General features: G+C 37.8%; 1 pseudogene across 1 annotated transcript in view; it reads right to left on the reverse strand.

Annotated features, from left to right (window-relative positions):
* Positions 1 to 4,515, reverse strand: part of LOC112617968 — a 14,182-nt pseudogene extending 9,667 nt beyond the window's left edge. The window contains exons 1-2 of the transcript XR_003117996.1: positions 4,421 to 4,515; positions 1,779 to 1,814 (exon numbers count right to left, since the gene is read on the reverse strand). The product of XR_003117996.1 is annotated as an arf-GAP with GTPase, ANK repeat and PH domain-containing protein 11-like (transcript). The remainder of the gene's footprint in view (positions 1 to 1,778; positions 1,815 to 4,420) is intronic.
* Positions 4,516 to 6,118: the final 1,603 nt, after the last annotated feature.

A 6,118-nucleotide genomic window follows, 5' to 3' on the forward strand; every position in this document is an offset into this window, starting at 1 on the left:
TGGGGTTGGGGGAGGGGGGAGGGATAGCATTAGGAGATATACCTAATGTAAATGATGAGTTAATGGGTGCAGCACACCAACATGGCACATGTATACATATGTAACAAACCCGCACACTGTGCACATGTACCCTAGAACTTAAAGTATAATTTAAAAAAAAAAAGAAAAAGGAAAGAAAAGAAAAACTTGTTCCTTCTACTGTAGGCTTGACAGCTTTTCAATTCTTAAAAGTGTTTTAAAGATTGGTGGTTAAATTAAAAGTGATTTTTGACACAATAAAACATAAACCAATATATTCCAAGTAATTAATGCATAATATTATAAATGCAAGTATGGGGCAAAAGATCCATTTACTGTGCAAGAAAGATCAATGAGTACTGATGGAATAAATTTATTAATATGGAAAATGCCACCATGACTAATTTAAGAAACTAGCACTTGTGAAGTTTTGATTTAGTATTAAAGAATACCCACAACTGTCTGAAAACTTAAAAAATACCCCTTTTACCAACTACATATTTGCATGAGGTTAAGTCCCTTTATTGCTTCTTATTTTCTTTTTTTGAGACGGAGTCTCCCTCTGTCGCCTGGGCTGGGCTGCAATGGTGAGATCTCAGCTCACTGCAACCTCCGCCTCCTGAGTTCATGCGACTCTCCTACCTCAGCCACCCAAGTAGCTGAGACTACAGGCATGCACCACCGCGCCCAGCTATTTTTTGTACTTTCAGTGGAGGCGGGTTTCACCATGTTGATCGGACTGGTCTCAAACTCCTGACTTCAAGTGATCTGCCCACCTCAGCCTCCCAAAGTGCTGGGATTACAGGTGTGAACCACTGCACCCAGCAGTCTTATTACTTTTTATTTGTTTATTTAATTATTTATTTTTTTGGAGATGGAGTCTTGCTCTGTTACCCAAGCTGGAATGCAGTGGTGTGATCTCGGCTCACTGCACCCTCCATCTCCCTGATTCAAGCGGTTCTCCTGCCTCAGCCTCCAGAGTAGCTGGGACTACAGGCGTGTGCCACCATGCCCAGCTAAGTTTTTGTATTTTTAGTAGAGACAGGTTTCACAGTGTTAGCCGGGGTGGTCTCGATTTCCTGACCTTGCGATCCGCCCGCGTGGGCCCCCCAAAGTGCTGGGATTACAGGCCTGAGCCACCCCGCCCGGTCTCTTATTGCTTCTTTAGAGCAAATTGCAAAGAAAGATCTAGAGAATCCAGTTGTCTCCTATGAAGGTCAACATGAGACTTTAAATAATATAAATACATGACACACTTTTTACTCCACTTTTTGTTGTAGAAAAGTTACTCTTTCGATGAAAAATTTCTGTTAACAATATTGTTCTCTAGGAATATTTTCTGTTGTCACAACCTGGGCCATGGGTTACTACTGACATCTAGTTGTTAGCGGCCATGAATGCTGCTAAACTCTCTGCAATACACAGGACAGTCCTCACAACAAAGCGTTATCTAGCTCATAATATCAACAGTGGTAAGTCTGTGAAATCTAATCTAAAAATAGATTTTGAAAAAAAACTCAATGTTATATTTCTACCACAGTAAATATCAATATAATCAATATAAACACATACTCTTTGAGATTCTCAATCATTTAAAAATTAAAAGAGTCTTAAGGAACAAAGAAAACACAAATAATTTGCTTTGATATTTTAGCAGGCACAATACAGCTTATGATGTCTAGAGCTGTGACCTAACACTGAGCTTGATATCTTGCAAAGTAATTAGCTAGAATAACAAGACAGGTTTCTAAAAAGCTCACCTTTGCGTGATATCATGATGTATCTCCAAGGTCACTCTGTGGAAGGAAAAACAATTCACAACAATAGATGTTACCATTTGTTAGGCCTGAAGACACTTTTTAAAATGCGGGCAGAGGAAACTCTCCTAGCGGCCCTGAAATTCAAATCTTCTAGTTCAGAACAGCACCATAAGGGCACTTTGTTTCATTTCTTGGTTTTTTGCAAAAATATGAGAACCAAAATGCGAGGCAATATGCTGTTAGGAGACGCGTTTCTGTTGACGATTATAATATATAAATAATAACAGATTTCCCTGTTATATGCTCTTCTACCCGCAAAGCCTTTCGTCCCATGCGATTTATTTTATGTATTTATTTATTTTTTGACTTAGAGTCTCAGACTGGAGTGCAGTGGTGCGATCTTGGCTCACCACAACCTCCACCTCCCAGGTTCAAGTGATTCTCATGCCTCAGCCTCCCAAGGAGCTGGGATTACAGGTTTGTACCACTATGCCTAGGTAATTTTTTTTTTTTTTTTTTTGAGATAGAGTCTTGCTCTTGTTGCCCAGGCTGGAGTGCAATGGTGATGATCTCGGCTCACCACAACCTCTTCCTCCCGGGTTCAAGCAATTCTCCTGCCTCAGCCTCCCGAGGATTTGGGATTACAGCAATGCGCAACTGCACCCAGCTAATTTTGTAGAATGAGGCTCAAAACAACTGAGGGAAGGAAAATCTCAATTTTAGTTAATAGGTCTACACAATATTAGCACTTGTTAAAATGCCTGAAACATTAGCATGTAAGATGGGTATGTCTATAGTGCTTCAAGTAGTTTTCATCCCTGAAATAATTTCACAATCACGGAATTTAAAGTTACATGCTGGAAAGGACCAATGACCTTACATGACCTTTAATTCAACACTCATTTTACAGATCAGGGAAACAAACCTTAAAACTGACTTGCCCAAAATCCCACCAAATGGGAGCAGTTTTTCGTCCTAAACTCAAATGAAGCCGTGGCTCTCAAACTTTGCTGCACGTTAAAATCACCTGAGAAGCTCTAATAACGGCTTCATCTTCAACATGAGACATTTTAATGTAATTAGTGTTGGGTATGAGTTTGGGCATCAAGGTTGTTGGTAAAAGTTTCCCAGGTGATTTCAATGTGCAGCAAAGTTTGGAATGATTGAGCTGGGGTGAAAATCAGAATCTTCTGGGATGCCTTTCTTCACATAGAGATGCCTCACATCCATCCCTATTTTCCTAAAAGCCTTCTCAGTGCCTAGAGATAGAGGGAAAGTGAAGATGGGAAGATACGTGTGTTTGCAGACATGTATTTTGGAAAAAAGAAAAAAAAACCTTGCATAAGTGATCTCAGTGAGTTCCACCTATCCCACTGACAACACTGCACTACTGACTTGTGATAAACATTTTTCAAAATCTTTTCTTGAAGCCAATTTGCCCTATTAATTTGCTCAATAAACCTTTATTTCACCAATAGTGAATATACCAAATGATTATTTGTCAGACTTGCTGATGGCAAATTAAAAGTTACTTTACTTTCAAAAGTAGACGTCTACAAAGTAGAATAATGAGAAAAAAGTATGAAATTTTTTTGAGCAAGATTAATCTTCAAAGCTACTTTTGAATTGTATGCTAACACATCAAAATCTTTTGAACTCAAAAGAAGCCAGGGACTCTAGTCGAAGTAGTTTTGGTGTATGTGTGCTCGAAGATTTAAGAGACTCGGCTGACTACAGACATTTAGTGATTACTCATTAGGTCCCAAAGCTCAGGACTTGATACAGAGTTTGAGTCCAGTTTTTGCGGAAACACAATTTCATCACAACTATTGTTGAAATGGAGGGAGAAAAGTGACATTATTATGAGTGTAAACTTGCCGTTTTTAATTGCAGTAAAAGTTACTGCCAATTGAATTCGCTAAAAAGGCCAGTGCATTTGAAACAAAATTGTTTATAAGCTAGTTATGTTTACAGAATGAATAGTAAAATTAAAGACATTAACAATCTAAATGAGCACTTTCCAAACTGTGTTCTAATAAATTAGCACTTTCCAAACTGTGTTCTAAAAATCAACACTCCTATCCCAAGGAGATGATAATAATGTACACTGGACAGCCCCTGTGGAGCTGGTGCTGGTGTTGGTTGTTCCTTTTAAAATAAACTTCATCTCAGGGTGATCTCAAAGCACATCTTTGTGGCCCACAAGGTGCTCATGGACAATGGAAGAAATTCAAATGCAGATACACTGTGGTGCCAGAAGAGGAAAAGCTGTTCCTTCTTCCCAGGCTAATGTCCAAAGTAGTGCACACTGATTTAGGCCTATAATGCATTGAAACACTAAGTTTTCACAAAAAACATTCAATAAAGGGAACCTGTCCTTCTCACTGTGCTCAACATTGTCTAAAGGCATAAAGGCATCAAAAAGATACACTGTTTCTGGGATTGCTTCTCTGCTAACTGATTTTTTCCTTCCACCACAACCTCTAAGATTAAAAAAGAAATTGATACTTAATATTTAGAAACTGGATATCAATATATAGTTGATTCTAATTTCTTAAACTGATTGTGGAAGAGGACAACCAAATGGCTGAAATAAGTTTAGAATAAACGATTCTGTCCCTTGGCAGTATAGTTGTACTCACGATATTATTGTCATTGTAAGATAAGGCTGGCTGGCTGTGCTGTTATCAAGGAGTATTGTCGAACATGAGCTGTATTGTTGACTGAAACGCACAGTAGATACCTGAAGGGGAAGGGAAGTGTAAGTTAAACTTATCAAAGTGTATTTTTTCTTGGTTAAAATGTCAAATGACAAAGCACTAAGGTATTTCTTACACTCCATGAACTGCCTGAGTGCGGCATCATGTGCACTCTACAGAGAACCCATTGGAGGCTCTTAACTTCCAGAGACGATGTTTAAGATACGGGTCATAAAATGCTGCCCTTAATATGGTACCTGTCATCAAACCTAACAAGGATTTTATGAATTACCTTTAAAAATCATGAGAAAAGTTTAAAATAAGATTTCATTGTTTTTTTCTACAGCAATATAAAGCAGCCGAGAATTTCTATTTCTATGATTTATTTACTATGATAAAATGTAATGCATTAAATAATACTGGTACAAGAGCATTTTATTGCAGTGACTACAAGACTAATGCATTTACTAAATTACTCATCCTAAATGTATTATTTCAGGTGATATTGGGACAAAACAAGTGTTTCAGATTCAGAGGCTCTGTGTGCCAGGGCTGCTAGGCCACCAACAAGCGAGGAAGTCATAGGTTTCTCTAGTCCTATTTTTTTATGTGGAGGATAAAAAGAATATCACTTAAATATTCTCTCACACCCTGAAAACACATGACAACTTAAAAAGCTAACTTTCACTTCATGTTTAAATAAGACTGCCATGACATGACTCAAATGAGACTCTCAGAGAATACTTTTCATTCATTTCAAAACTTGATTAATTTCATTCTATAAATCATCTGACCTGCACCTAGCCATTTTCCTGCTCTAGCCCTGCTCTCTGCCTAGAATACTGCTTTTCTCTTTCCTTGTTTCAGCAAGCTCGACTCCATCTACCCTCTTGGATCTCTTTGTTGGCAGCCACACCAATACATGTTTTTTTGTACACTAGTTAGTTGAAGTCACCACTGCTAACAAGATACGAATTCTTGCAGAGTATTCCCCTCATGAGAAAGTACGCCTCTCCATAAGAGTACGGGAGGGCCCTTCTCTTCCTACCTCCAGCTGCTGAGCATAGAATTTTGAGTAAATCCAAAACTTTGACAAGTGTTTGACAATTCGGTTTTCATTTGGAAGATAAATCTTACTACATTCAATTACAGCAAAAAAATTACTAACAGTTTATTATTTATAGGTATTATTTAAGGTAGTCACAAAGTAGAAACAAATAATCTAAGATCAGTCAGCATAAATTAGAGTATGAAATTTTACGCTCTTCAACAATAAATGGAAGCGGTTACTTAGTAGTTTTAAGGTTTAGTGACAAAAACTAGAAAATAATAGTATCTAGTAACTTAGTAAGTCAAAAAAAAAAAAAAAAAAAAAAAAAAAAAAAAAAAGCCTTACCATCAAAGGTCCAGTACCTGTTGGACGCCGAGGCCCACCCACTGATTTCTTCCACTGTACCTGCTGCCTGTCATTTTAACCCATTAAAAATACCAATGTTGTTTTCCTCGTAGAGGTCTTTCACCTCCATGGTTAGGTCTATTCCTAAGTATTTTATTTTATTTTATTTTTGCAGCTATCATAAAAGGGGTTGAGTTTTTGGTTTGATTCTAAGCTTGGTTGCTGTTGGGGTATAACACAGCTAC

Source organism: Theropithecus gelada, unplaced genomic scaffold (assembly GCF_003255815.1).
Source record: "Theropithecus gelada isolate Dixy unplaced genomic scaffold, Tgel_1.0 HiC_scaffold_70, whole genome shotgun sequence".
In the NCBI taxonomy this organism is placed as follows: domain Eukaryota; kingdom Metazoa; phylum Chordata; class Mammalia; order Primates; family Cercopithecidae; genus Theropithecus; species Theropithecus gelada.